The following is a 15,231-nucleotide window of genomic DNA, read 5'->3' as shown; positions in this document are numbered from 1 at the left end:
AGGTCTGAAGTTTTCCATCTGCAATAAAAGGAAATTAAATCAGAACTGAAAACATTCTTTAAGTTTTGATTCTTAAATAAATTTTTAATAAGTTCCACTCCAAAATGCACTGCTTTACTTAAGAATGATAAAGACAGGTTGATTTATCCACATAGTCAATATTTATCAAATGTCTACATGATCACTATCACCATTCTAGGACAATTTTTAAGACACTCTAAAGAAACAATGGGATTAAACATATAAAAATACAGCCCAAGATAAAGTGTTACTGCATGTACACTTTAATATAAATGTGGAAGAGAAATAGGCAGCAATACAATGTATAGATATCTTTCTACATGAATGACCATGAAAATTAGGACTCTCTATTTTCCATTAACTGACATCTCTCCAAGATAGACTGTTTAATCCTAATAATCAAAAACATGCTTTCAAATGTGTAATTACAAACAAGACCTCTACAGAGCCCTTATTGTCTTCCTGATAGGGTTAGTACTCCCAATTTTCATAAGCCAGATTTCTGAAAACTGACTCTGCATAAAGAAATTACTCAAATTCAAATAGGAAGGGGGAAAACGACTATGCCTTTCTTTCCAATGGCAATTTCAACTGATCTTCTGCTCATAATCCTATTCATAATTCAGTTATATCCACAAGACTTCACAAGTAGTTGCTAAGCAACAGCAGCATGCTGAGTTCAGGGCTATTGGAAATCTGGCTCTCTGCCACATGAAAATATTTAACTGAGCCTAGAGCCTCCAGAATTTAAAAAAGAAGAAAAGGAAAGAAAGGAAAAAGAAAAGAAAAAAATATCTCAAAAAGATACAATGATAAAAGCAATAGGCCACCAAGCTCTTTTCAAGGGTTCACAAAGTCAAATCAAGGACCTTATTTTGGTATTTCCAAATATTTATTATATTTCTATCCTAAATTTTTTATCATCTTTTTTATGTTGAAAAAAAGACTCTGAAGCTATTCTACCAGAGAATAGAGGACGTAAGATTAGCCACTTAGCCACATCACTGTTAACGGTATAACAATGGACTCAATAAATGCATAGTGCAAAGAACAGACCTTAAAGAGACTAGGAGAGCAGTCTGTGGGAAATGACCAAGACTTTCTCTGTTGGATCTTTAAGACCAGCACACAAGAAACGATGTATTTTCCTCAAATTCCTTTATCCCCATATGTCAGGTTAACTATTTAAAGAAGACACCAACTTTATACCCCAAACTGCACTGTTTTTCAATTTTAAACCTCTAACAATGAAAACATTAAGCATATTCAGAAATTTATTAACCTAAAATGGTTGCAAAAATCAAGTCATTTTCAACAGAAATTGAAAAGGCACTGAATATGTTTCAATACACATTCACTGATAAAAATAAAAAGAACAAAAAGATTGCTCCTTAAGCTGATAAAGGCTACTTCAAACCAACAGGAAACATCACATTTAGTGGTAAAACACCAAAGGGATTTCCATTAAAGGGAAAAAAAGTGTGATACTATCTTCAATATTGTTCTAGAAATCCTGACCAAAGTAGTAAGAGTTCAAACAGAGTCAGAAGATATAATGAAGAAAATATTTACTTCAGAATAGCAAAAAAGTACCTAGAAACACTAACATATATGAAAAAATTCACAGAGGTATGAAAATATGTGAAATATTAGAGCTATATTGGATACAAGACTCAATGTAGAAAAAGTAACAATTCTTCTTGGATAAAACTTATTAAAAGTAATTCTAACCAAAATGTCACCTAGATATTTTTGTATCATGACAAACTTGTAAAAGATAATCTGTAAAGGAAAAAACGGCAAACATAGGAAGAAAATTGAAAATCAAAAGTAATAAAAAATGATGCTCGCCCTCTCAGATGTGAGAGTATATGACAAAGCAATAATTATCATAAGTATAAAATAAAAGAATGCAATAAATTATCCAAAAGACAGATACAAGCAATAAAAGAATATAATGTGTGATAGAAAAGTATCACAAATTAATAGAGAATACATGGATTTTGAAATAAATGGTTGAGAATGGATCAAAATAGCAGTTAAGCATATGAGCACAATAGCAAATAGACTAGAGAAGTAATAACAGAAAATTTCAAAGACATAGAAAGTACTGCAAATAGCCACAAATTTTGAGAAATATATGAAAAGTAAAAAGCAAAGTGATACGGGATTAGTATCCAGAATAAAAAAGAACATCTATTAGTGAATAAAAAGGACAATTCAAAAGAAAAAGAAGGAAACTTAAACAGGCAATTAATAAAACAACAAATATAAAAAAATGTTCACTAACAACTAGGGAAAGACAAAACAAAATGAAAATATATTTTTACACATCAGATTGACAATTATTTATGACTAGCAATAGTATACAGCAGTGAGTAGTCTCATACACTGCTGGTAGAAGAGTTCATTGTCATAACCATTTTTAAGGGCAAACAGGCAGGAATAGTGCATCACTTTGACAGACCAAAGACACCTGAGATACCCATCCTAAGATACACTAACATGTCTAAAAAAGGGAATGTATCAGGATACCTACTGCTGTACAGTAATAGCAAAGAAACAAACAAATTTAATATCCATCACCAACAGCATAGTTTAAAAAAAACACTGGAGGGGTCAGCCCGGTGGCGCAGCGGTTAAGTTCACACATTCCAGTTTGCATCCCGGGTGCAGACACGGCACCGCTGGCAAGCCATGCTATGGTAGGTGTCCCACATAAAAAGTAGAGGAAGATGAGCATGGATATGAGTTCAGGGCCAGCCTTCCTCAGCAAAAAGAGGAGGATTGGCAGCAGATGTTAGCTCAGGACTAATCTTCCTAAAAATAAATAAATAAAAATAATAAAGATTAAAAAAATACTGGAGCATCCACACTAAAGAACACTAAGAAGTTAAGAAGAATCTGGTAGATCTCTTTCATGGGCATGAATATAAAGTGTACAACAAAGCAGCTGCAGAACTCTTAGTACTTATACTGCAGATGCTGGAGCCACACATACCTATTTGAATAGTGGTACTATCATTTCCTAGTTAAGTGACCTATCTCAGATATTTATCCTCTCCTTGCCTCAGTATCCTCATCTATGAAACTGAGACTACAACAATGCATGTCCTCATAAAAATGTTTTGTGAATTAAATGAGATAATAGATAGAAAGCACTTACATATAGAAGTAGTCAATAAATGTTTCCATTTTTTATGCCATTATGTTTTAAAACACAAAATAACATTTTTCTAAACATTTATATATGGATGCCAGTGATATTTTAAAGTAGGGAAGGATAAATGCCAAACCAGTTACAGTACTTCACTTGGAGAGAGATAAGGGAATATAAATTTAGACTTTCATTTAGACTTGTTAAGCTAGTTTTAATTTTCACAATAAAAACACATTCACATAATTTGTATCTTAACAGCTAAGCTCATTAGACTTTCCCCAATCTCTCCATGCTAATGCTAACCCAGGGCAGCAGTGACATTTATGAATGTGGATAGAGTAGTGATCCACACAGACACTAAGCTCCAGAAGAGACAAGGAAAGGAGGCTACCACCCAAAGACAAATTCCCAGCATATCTTATGAGCAGCAAGTACCACTTCCCCACCCCTCACAATCACTTGAGTCAGCATCCACTCAAAGTAAAATAGGAAATCTCAAATACAAAAATAAGTACAATCAAGAATTTTTTTAAAAAAGGTTAGGTGCCAAATCTCACAAACAAAAAACTTGTTAATCAGTAGCAGAATGAACACAAAACATTTTTTTTTTAAGATTTTACTTTTCCTTTTTTCTCCCCAAAGCCCCCCAGTACATAGTTGTGCATTTTTAGTTGCGGGTCCTTCTAGTTGTGGCATGTGGAATGCCACCTCAGTACGGCCTCATGAGTGGTGCCATGTCCGTGCCCAGTATTCGAACTGGCGAAACCCTGGGCTGCCAAAGCGGAGCCTAACCACTCGGCCATGGGCCCAGCCCCCAGAAAACATTTTAAAATAACATATTAAATATCTTCAAAGTATATGGGATGTTATTTCACCCATAAGAACAAGCAAATATAAAAAGAAATCAATCTGAAATCTTAGAAATTCAAAATACGAGTGGCATGGATACAGCTGACATGACCTGAATCTGAATGAAAACCAGATATTCTCTAAAATATTATACAAAGGAAAAACAGGAAAGTCAAAAGAGACATGAGGGACATACCCAGAAGCAACAACTTTCACTGAAGAAGACTTTTAGGAAAAACGGAGAGAAGAAAATAAGAAAAGAAAAAAATATTCACAGAGCTAACAACTATATACATTTTCCATAGAAAAGGCCTACTGATTACCAAAACAGAATAATTAAACAAGCAAAAAATACTTTTTTTAACACCTAGACATATTGTGGTTTTTGTTTGTGTTTTTTATTTTTGAGGAAAATTAGCCCTGAGCTAACATCCACTGCCAATCCTCCTCTTTTTGCTGAGGAAGACTGGCCCTGAGCTAACATCTGTGCCCATCTTCATCTATTTTATATGTGGGATGCCTGCCACAGCATAGCTTGATAGGCAGTGCATAGATCCATGCCCAGGATCCAAATTGGCAAACTCCAGGCCACCAAAGCAGAGCATGCAAACTTAACTGCTACGCCACCAGGCAGGCCCCTGTGTTAAGATTTTAATTGGTTAAAACCAATATGAGGAAATGTTAGTAACTTAGGAAGAGTAAAATAATCATTTAACTAGAAAGTAGTAAGAATTAAACTGACATCAGACTTGTCATCACCAATACTGAATGTTAAAATAACTAACAATATCCTCAAAGTTCAGGGGAAAAGTTAGTTTTAGCCTAGAATTCTATGGCCAGAAAAACTGGCAATCGACAAAGATAGAGAAATAAAGATATTACTTCTCAGCAAAGTTTGAGGAAACAGACCCTTGGTAAAACAATTACATGAAGATATACAACAGGTACAAGACAGCAAAAGACCCTAAGAAGGAACTCAGATAAAGCAAATAGCAATGCTCTAAAAAACAAGTAAAATTCATAGGCAGGATGAAATAATTGACGATGCGTCGTCTTTAAAATAAATATTCTGAAATTAAAATCCCAGATAATTACAAGATGGAAGCTACTCGATTTAGGGGTTGCAGAATATGGTACAAAAATAAGAAAACCATCAGTCTAAAAATAACAAGTTTCAAGCTGGGTAAAATGACAAAAATATCATCAGATATGTACTATAAACAAGAGACACACCTTATAATAAAATAGCATAAAAAGGCTGAAAATTAGGGAATGGAAAATGATACACTAGGCAAATGCTAAAAAACAATGGTAAGTATACATGTAAAACTTATATATTACACATAAAAAAGAATTCAAATTAAAACTTAAGTGATGGGACAAAAAAAAATATTTCCTATTGATAAAAGCCACAATGCATTAGAAACATCTATCTTTGATATACCTAAATAATATCGCTTCAAATCACATAAAACAAAAACAGGTTGAAAAATTTCAGGAAAAAACTAATAAATCCACAATCAGAGATAAACATGTCTCTTTCTGAAATCTATAGTTGAAGAAAACAAAAGTAATATAAAGAATGCACTTCTCAATTAACATGCTAGAAAAAAGAAAAATAAATAGAATTGAATAGCCAAAAACCCCAGAATACGCATTTTTCATGAACACATCCAACGTACGTTATTATTGATTGTGTTATCTGGTGATAAGAAAATATTAATAAATTCAAAGACAAAAATCACACAAGGCCACATTCTCTGGCCGTAACATAATAAAGTTAGATAAACAACAATGAAATGACAGGAAAAGTATCTCCTTATAAATTTTTTTTTAAAAAGTCTTTTAGATTAAGGAGGAAATCAGTGGTATAATAATAACAACAAAGTATTAAAAGAATACGACCTAGGAAATTCAACTAAAATGATACTCTAAGGAAAACTGATGGCATTAAACTCACACATTAATAAGAAAGCACAGACAAAAACACTAGTAAAGGAGGAAAGGTATAAACCCAAAGCAAGGAATTACAATAAAAGCAGAAAATTATGAGCGAAAACTCAACAAAATAGCAAGCAATCAATGAAACCAAAAGGCAGTTCTTTGAAGACTATTAACAAGGGGAAAATACTATTAACAAGGGGAAAATACAGCAAGGAGAATTGAAAGAAAGCATAATAAATATTAGCTATTACGAAGGAGACAACTACAAACACAAGGTAATACACTTGGTTCAAATATTCAAGTTTATTAAAGGTTACCAATGGACTATGTGAAAAAGACTGAGGTATTTTAATTTATTGCAAACTCAACAAAATTCAGCAGTGTAGGTAGATGCCAAAAACGTCAGTGCAAAATTAAACTGCAGAACAGAGGTATACAGCCAAAGAGAAGGGGGACATTTTTTTAGTACTACATTTAGTTCTGAGCATCAAGGATAAAGACGAACTTTTAAAACAGTAGGACATACAAGAGAACGACCAGGCTAAAAACGACCTAGAACATGTTGATGAGGAACAGTTGAGAAAATGGAGAATACTTAACCTAGAAAACCCAAGGGAATTTTAATGGCTTTCTTTAAATAGTGCAGATCTGTCAAATAAAGAGATACAGACACAGAGAAAAAAAGACAGACAGAAGGCAGGGGGCAGAAACAAAAAGAAAGGAAAGACCAACTTTGTCTTAAAATCAACAAATGTTAATTTGTTCATATGACCAACAAAAGAAGGAACTCCCTTATGAAATTAGAGACTCTCCCTTCTGTCATTAGAAATTTTGAAGCAAAAATTAGGTAATTCCCCATCAGGAATACCAAATAGTAGATTCCTGTGCAACGTGCAAACGACTGGACCACTTAGCTCCACTTCACATGGAACATTTTGTGATTCCACATTGTTTGCTAAATAAATTTTGTTGTCTAAGAGGAAGACAGGAACTAAAATCTCAAGTTTTATCCCCCCTCAAGTTTTATCTGATTATCCCTGTGATCATTCACACTGAACTTCAGTAGTCTCAAATATTACACATCTTTATCCTCATGATTTTATCTTTGTTTTACAAGCTTCCTTTTAGCTTTATTTGTCTCCATACAGAATACTCCTCTGTCCTAATTTCCCTCACTTTCTTTGCTATGACCCGTAACTCTAATAGCATTCAGTAAACTACTGTTTTGGTCTAACAACTTCTTGCCTCTTTATCTATATGTAAAAACCAATCAGTCCATTTCAACTTATCTTCCCAGCCCAAGATGCTCACAAACAATGGCTGGAGAGAAGTCTGAAAAGATTTCCCAACTGTTTTAGATATGTGTGTTCTCCAGACCAAGAGAAACATGACTTTCTCCCCATTCAACATCAAGCACATTCATCAAAATTGATATCTTTCTACCATAGCCATTCTCCAATCCTAGTGAAATTATTTACTGAGATAAAACCACACACAAACATAGAAAGTTTTATACTTTAAGAGAACATACATTAAAACAATAATTTTTAAAAGCCCAAGCAACAATGTCAAAAGGCAAGAGGAAACAGTTCGTGCCCCTGAAACATGAGCGTGGTTTCTATCACTGCTGGCCTCTAGTTTTTAAGTATTCATCCACGTAGTAGTAAAGAACCAACTGCCTTTCAGAATCTTGAGAACTAGCAGTCCCACCTAAAACTAATACTTTTATGTTGCAGAAAGAGCCTGCTGTTTAACTTCTAGAGAGGGAGGCAAAGAGCAGAGAACTGCCTAATAGAATTCCTTTCCTCCTCTGCTTTTCTAAGCAAGCCCCACTACTACTCTTCACTTCACCCTACTTACTCACCTCCCTACACTCATCCCCTCAAAATTATTATATCTATCAGTAATATATTTTATCACTGGCCATACTGATATTAATAGACATACACACTTGCATCTCTTTATAAATACAAATCTTCATATCTTTCAGTAATGGTTATATATTCTTTATTTCATATAGTTATTTTTATTTCAATGAGATTTTGTTTTTCTGTATGCAATTTTTCAGGCATTCAAAAAAAATAACAAATGCCTGTGAACTCTTCACCTAGCTTAAGAAATAAAATATTCAATTCAATGGAATTTCTAGTTAATAAATTCATTTTAGTTTTAGACTGAAATTCACTTTGTTAAAATTGAGATAAATGTAAATATGTGGAAATGGAAAGGATAACAATGGAACTGGCAAACTTGACCATGCTATATATATGAACATACATTAATGTATGTCAATGAGCCATTTGTGAAAACATAAGCAGTGTGATTTTCATGATAAATTCAAAATGGTACGTTTACACTAAAACTTTACAGTTTAGCAAGGTTACAAAATGTCATCTCTCTGTATGTACCAGTTGGTGTCACTACAACTGAGAACACAGTAACAGGACTATAATGAAAAGAGACCTAAAACTGATTTCTATGTAATATGAAGATAGTGTATGCATGAGTAATATTGATAAATGAAGCCCACGGTTCATTTCAATTCAAACCTGAAGAAAATAAACAAAGGTGAAAATAATATTTTTTAAAAGACCAAATCCAAATATAGCATTCAAAATCTCCTGATAATTAACATTAAACAATCTATCAATCCTGGTCTTATTAAAACTAAAACAAAAAACTTCCCAATGGTGAGAGAGAGAGAGAGAGGCCTGAGAGGGGGAGGAAGGGGTGGGGGAGCATCAGAAAAAGGACCTGAATCTCTTACCTGTGGGCAGCTTGATATTGTGAAAAGGACCTCCTCTTCTATAAACCACTGCTACTTAGTTCATTTGTATAAACATTACCAGCTAATGCAGACTTCTAGATCAGCCTTCTCGAGCCTAAATTCCGTGTTTGGTTCATATTCATAAAAAAGGAGGAATACAGTAGATTGGCTACATATTAAAATTCCTTTCAAACAGTGGTTCACATCTGTTGTGTAGTTTGTGCAGCAAACATCCCATTAACCACAAAAGCCAAAAAACGTCAGGCAATATGTCAATGAAGCTCACAGAACACACAAAGTACATCTTCCAAAGGACGGGTGAAAGTGAAGATGCCTGGAATGAGAATTCTTTTGTACTGCTTTCTATGCTGCCAACTATTAGGGCTGCAGCAACTGAGCGCAGTTGAGTACCTCCCACATATTACCCAACAGTATCAATAGGCATGAATCTATAGAAGCAGGACTAAAAGCTTCAAAGGCGTATAGCTCTCACTATTCCATATAGCCACTGTCAGTTGTGGAGGTGTTAGTACTCCTATTCTAATGCATCAACTGTTTTTTCAGTCCAAAGAGCTGAATTCTTATACATTCCAAACAGAAAATCCACGACACATATTATTTGCTGCCCTAGCACAGCCAGACTGCAGTTACAGCTAGCTGGCGCCAGTAAGAACAATTTACATAAAGCAGTTCTCATTTCATGACCAAAGTAAAGGAGAATACTGCTGAGTAAACCCTCCCCCATTCGTTCCCCAACAGGCACTGACTGGTTCTAGAATATACCTAGTTATCTATTTACTAATATGATTCAAATCCAGGTAATAACAGAAAATCAACTAATAATTTTGAAAATCTACCCCCACCACACCATAAACATTTTTAACCCCTAGAGATATTCAAAAGCCTTAGTTTATCTGTGGCATAGACCAATATGATTACATAAATCCAATCATTGCTATTTTTATCATTCACATTAGCTAAAATTTAGCCACCCTCATTCTACTAGACAGTTACCTTTCAAATTTTAACTAATCACTTAAATAGTAAATGATCATTAAATAGATTTGCTCTTAGAACCATACTGCTTTGTTTCACCAAACAATAAAACTGAAACGCATCTTCAGGTACCACTATTAATGATGGTTAAATAATTCAACATATTTACCACTAGTTAATATTACTAAAGCATGCATTCAATACTAAAACTCAGGCATGACAAATTACAAGTAGCTACACAAGAACATATTTTGTCAGTGGCACATTCTTTTTGAACCTAAATTATTCATGTACCGACTGGGTAAGAGTTGAGTCATTATCTATGAAGTCCTTTGTTCAAATTTTTTTTTTTTTAAAGATTGGCACCTGAGCTAACAACTGTTGCCAATCTTCCTTTTTTTTCCCCTGCTTTTTGTCCCCAAATTCCCCCAGTACATAGTTGTATATTTTAGTTGTGGGTCCTTCTAGTCCTGGCATGTGGGACGCCACCTCAGCGTGGCCTGATGAGCGGTGCCATGTCCGTGCCCAGGATCCGAACCAGCAAAACCCTGGGCCGCCGAAGCAGAGTGCGCAAACTTAACCACTCGGTGGCGGGGCCTGCCCCTAAATTTTTTTTAGTAGTTACTTTATGATCTACTAATAAGTAATTCTATATCTCTACTTCTATTTTCCCACTTATTTTATGGAATATAAATACATTAAATTTCATTTTCAAATAACAATCTAGAAACTACTTTAGTGCCACATCTAAAATGATAAAATGAAAAGAAGTTCTTAATATGCTAGCTAGGCTTTATCCATAATATGTGCCTTAATTTTTAATCTTATTTTCAGCTGTCTTAAAAACATAGTTCTTAAATTACCCCTACTACACGATAAAGATAATACGGCTTTAAATTAGGGGAATGATAAAGTTATCCTATATCAACAGGAATTAGGAGACTTTTAATATGTGGGTAATTCTAAGTGTTACTTAGCTTATCTTTGATAAGCAATAATAGATTTCCTCAGACAACCATATTCTCTTCTCAGATTCTGTGTTCTACCAGCAGCAGACAAAGGGACAGGGACAAATATATATAAAACGGTGTGATTTCATGTAGAATACACTGTATAAGTAACACTGGGTAGGAGGAAAGGTCTTATACCAAAAGAGCTATTGGTCATAAAATCTCAGAGCTGGAAATCATCTAAATATTGTATTTCTTCCAGTTTTAATTTTGGTAGATGCCTCCACCCTCCCTCTTCCTAATTTAGGCAGCCAACTCATTGAATAAAAGTACTTGAAAACCAAAGGACAGAAAATCATTCAGGCTAGCATAAAATATAATGTAAATAACAAGTATTTACATACTGCTTTTTTAAAGTCAAATAAGTTAAACTAATCACCTGACAGTGAATTAATAAAATATAAGAAGCTCAAATTCTCTACAACCTTCTTACTGAAGCGTCAGCAACAAAGTTATTCATCTAGCTTAGCGCACCTTTAACAATAAGAAAGCACCAATGTTTTATTTCTAATCCATCGCAGATCAATAATTTTGTAAAATACAATGAAAATGAATTACTTGAAAAATTAAATTTAAAAAAGGCATATAAAATATAAGCTTCAATTACTTATACTATTTGATCCAAATGACATAAAGTTACCCTATTGGATTGATATAAAAATATCTAGACACTTTAATTTTATCTCAGGGAGGACCAAGAACAAACAGATAAATGAATCTGAACTAACCTTGAACTCATCCACAGACCACATTTTGAATAGTGTTCACCTAGCTATGGGCTGCCTATTCCACCCTAACCCCCAGCATTCTCCGTCTCTCGTTATGTTAACCTTCTCCTATTTATTGTCTGTCTTCCCGTTTCCCCTGACCCAGTGTAAACTCCTTGAGGGCAGGGTTTTGTATGCCAACCATCAAAACAGGGCTTGGCAAATAACAGGTACATAATAAATATTTGTTAAATTTGCTGAATCAATTGATCAATTTACAGTCTATTTTTGTTTTCGCTCTAAGAATTCTTGCTTTGTCCCCTCTGGGTTCTTTAAAGGCTCCACTTTGAGATTCACACACCTTGCTCTCCAGCATTGTTATTGTAAATCAGCCAGGCCCCTAACAGCCCTCTCCCTAAAGATCCTTTCCTAAGGTACCCAGTAGCCCAATTCCATATGACAAAAAAAGAAACAGAGAAAAACTGTGCTGGAGGGAACCTTGTAAGGAAAAGCCAACCAATACTTCCTCATACTTAATTTATGCCACACAGTGCACTAGGTGCTTTCTATTTGTTATGCTCGTTTAAATCCCAACATCAGTTCTGTATGGTAGACTCTCCCCCATGTTAAAGATAAAAAACTGAGGTTCTAAAAGTAAGCAACTGGCCTCACCCCATAAAAAATAATGCATAAGACTTATTGAGCACTCACCATAAACAGGCATTACACTTTGAGCACTATATCTACACTTCTCATATAAACTTCTACCTAGTGAAGGGAAGAACATGAATTTACCTTGACTCTGACTCCAAAGTTCGCATTCTTCCCTGACTCCTTTATGTAACTCAACCAACCTCCCACAGTCATTGAACGGTCAAGGGATGGCATTAAGAGCTTAAATAATTTACCCAAAACTATACGATTACTTAATAGCAGTACCAGAACAAAAATAATCCATTTCCTGACTTCTATACTAATACTTTCCACTTTGCATGCCATGATGTTCCCGTGTCAGCAAAGGAAAGCACCGGGTCAGATGGTTCTCCTGGGCAGCGGGCTCTGGCTTCCGTCAGCAGGGCAGGTAGAAGCCCTCAGGCAGATGCGGAAGCAACTCTTCAGATTTTTCTGGGTTAAACTCCCTCTTTCGTTAAACTCAAAGATTCATTAAGTCAATAAGCACTGTTTTCATCATTTTCATATTCACACATTAATGACTAATAACAGACTGTTACAAATTACTAATAGAGAACACTTTGTGAAAGTTCTAACCTGAGCAATTTTTTAAAAATCCCTCATTTGAACAGACTAAGTTTTCTCCCAAATCACTTTCTTTTTTGGGAGTATGAGGAGTAGGAAAGCGGGGGAGTCAGTGTTTCCTGTGCAAGTTACCTGCTTTTTCAATTTTCAGTCAAGTTTTCTAACTTGAAAGCCATTTTCTAAAAAGGAATAACATGCTTTAACGTTTCCTTGGAGTTACCACCGTCGTGGTATTACACAGATGCTGAGAAGCCAGCTTTCACTCTGGAAAATGTGGAATTTAAATTCGCACCAGCTCATGATTCTAAACCACCACGTTTCACGGCTCATCAAGGTGAGCTTCACACAGTTGAGACAGTGAAAGTTACGCAAACAGGAGCAAACTTTCAACAAAAATAAGTTTACAACGGCCTCTGAAACTATCTAGTCTAGCGTGGATAAGAAAACTTTCTATTAGGAACTTACTCATTTTAAGTGTGAAAACTTCTTAGCTCAATCAATTTAGGCAAAAATCTTTTATAAAATGTACTTCATTTACTTGTTTAGTAAACTGCCTATCTTAAATATAATTTAACTTTTTCCTATTCAATATCATCAAGAACATCAAGTTGATAGATAGTCATGTCTTTAACACAGTGATAACATTTAAAGAAAAGAGAACTTGCCACATTAAAAGACCTCAAAGTACTTATATGTTTCTAATTCATACTTTTTTAATCTCTTCACTTTCAGTCGTCACTTTTTGCTGATGTTTCTGGCTCTCCTTCACTCAGCTACCACGGTACTCTAATATAAAAGTTAAGACAAGGCTAACGGTTAGCAAAGATGCTATATCTTCTAAAGAACAAACTTTGGCCAAGTGGCTAAAGTTCCATGCACTCCACTTCACTGGCCCAGGTTCGTGGGTTCGGACCCCAGGCGCAGACCTGCTCCACTCATCAGCCATGCTGTGGAGGCATCCTACATACAAAAAGTAAAGGAAGACTGGCACGGATGTTAGCTCAGGGATAATCTTCCTCAAGTGAAAAAAAAAAAGAGGAGGACTGGCAACAGATGATAGCTCAGGGCAAATCTTCCTCACCCAAAAAAAAAAAAAAAAGAAAGAATGAACTGACTTTACATATGCTGTCTCTCCTACCAAGTGAAGTAGACTAGATTTTACTTATGTTTACTCTCTTCTGGGTTAGAAGCTGTATTTTAGACAGCTGCCAACAATCTGTCAAATAAGTAGGACAGAGATTTAAAAGAAACAGCCTACAGGGACCTAGCAGGTAATGTGAGTTAAGGAAGAAGACCAGATGTGAGCAGAATGAGCAGGCCCTATCTGAAAGGGATAGTAGCTACTTAGCTATAGGTTATTTTTCTCAAGCAGAAATGCATTCCCAGTGCTGCCCACTCTTCTATTTTCCAACAGATGAGACATCCAGATTTTTATGTAAAACCTGACAGCTTTAAATCTTAACAACTAGAGAAATGGGGCAGTGGCCAAAGTATAAAATAAGTTTGTTGGCTGCCAGTTTATGGCCATTGAAAGAGAACTGTACTGTTCTCAAGATTGCATTTATACTGAAACACATAAAACTCTAGGCCCTGAACTCAAATCATCTCTTTAGAGAAATAATTTTTTCTCAGTATATTTGGAAGACTCACCCAGATTAGAACTGAAACATTTCTCCTACTCCTCTATTTCTGTAATGCCAACATTCCATATTTGTTCTAGTTAATAAATACATCTGCTACTACTCCAATACAGCAAAGGATGGGTACTTCATGTAACAGAGTAGAAGCCAGTGGTACAAATATGAATATATATTGATGTTAGTTAGCACTTCTTGCTTCTGAGCATGAGTTATATGAAAAATTTCCTATACTTTTTAAACATACCACATTCCCCGACCCAATCACATATGATAAAATGTATGACATCTGGGAAGCAAAGAAACTGAAAAGCATTCAAATATTACTGGAAAATTAGATATCTATGGAGTATTTCATGGTAATATTCAGAAACATTATGTAAACTGATCCTCAGCATATCCTTGCCAAATAGATAGGAATTTTTCCATTTTATAAAGGAGGAACCAAGAGTCAGAAAATAGAATGAGTTGGTCAATACAAGAAAAAGGTAGCAAAAACAGGATTCAAATTTAGGTTTGAACTCTTGATTAATGTTCTTTCCTCTATCTCAACATTTCCCTTAAAGGCTTACGCTAATGAAAGGGCTTATGAAAAGAGTAAACAAATGGGAAAGAAAAAGTGACAAAATAATAACATAAAATCTGAATTATCGGGGCCAGCCCAGTAGCGCAGTGGTTAAGTGCGCACGTTCCGCTTCAGTGGCCTGGAGTTCACCGGTTCCGATCCTGGGTGTGGACATGGCACCGCTTGGCAAGCCACGCTGTGGCAGGCGTCTCACATATAAAGTAGAGGAAGATGGGCACGGATGTTAGCTCAGGGCCAGTCTTCCTCAGCAAAAAGAGGAGGATTGGCAGCAGTTAGCTCAGGACTAATCTTCCTCAA

The 15,231-nt window shown here is 35.2% G+C and overlaps 1 protein-coding gene across 23 annotated transcripts in view; it reads right to left on the bottom strand.

Annotated features, from left to right (window-relative positions):
- The window catches only part of ATF7IP (activating transcription factor 7 interacting protein), a 113,758-nt gene that overhangs the window by 79,899 nt on the left and 18,628 nt on the right, over positions 1-15,231 (bottom strand). The window contains exon 1 of one of the 23 annotated variants that reach the window (XM_070619169.1): positions 8,742-9,313. The exons of 21 other annotated variants lie outside the window; for them this stretch is intronic. The gene's annotated coding sequence lies outside the window, so the exon portion shown is untranslated. Of the gene's footprint in view, positions 1-8,741; positions 9,314-15,231 lie in introns of those variants that run through there. One more of the 23 variants, XM_070619154.1, reaches the window with a different exon arrangement.

This window comes from Equus przewalskii, chromosome 5 (assembly GCF_037783145.1).
Source record: "Equus przewalskii isolate Varuska chromosome 5, EquPr2, whole genome shotgun sequence".
In the NCBI taxonomy this organism is placed as follows: domain Eukaryota; kingdom Metazoa; phylum Chordata; class Mammalia; order Perissodactyla; family Equidae; genus Equus; species Equus przewalskii.
The sequence above is the reverse complement of the archived record's forward strand: the minus strand, read 5'-3'. Positions and strand labels throughout refer to the sequence as shown.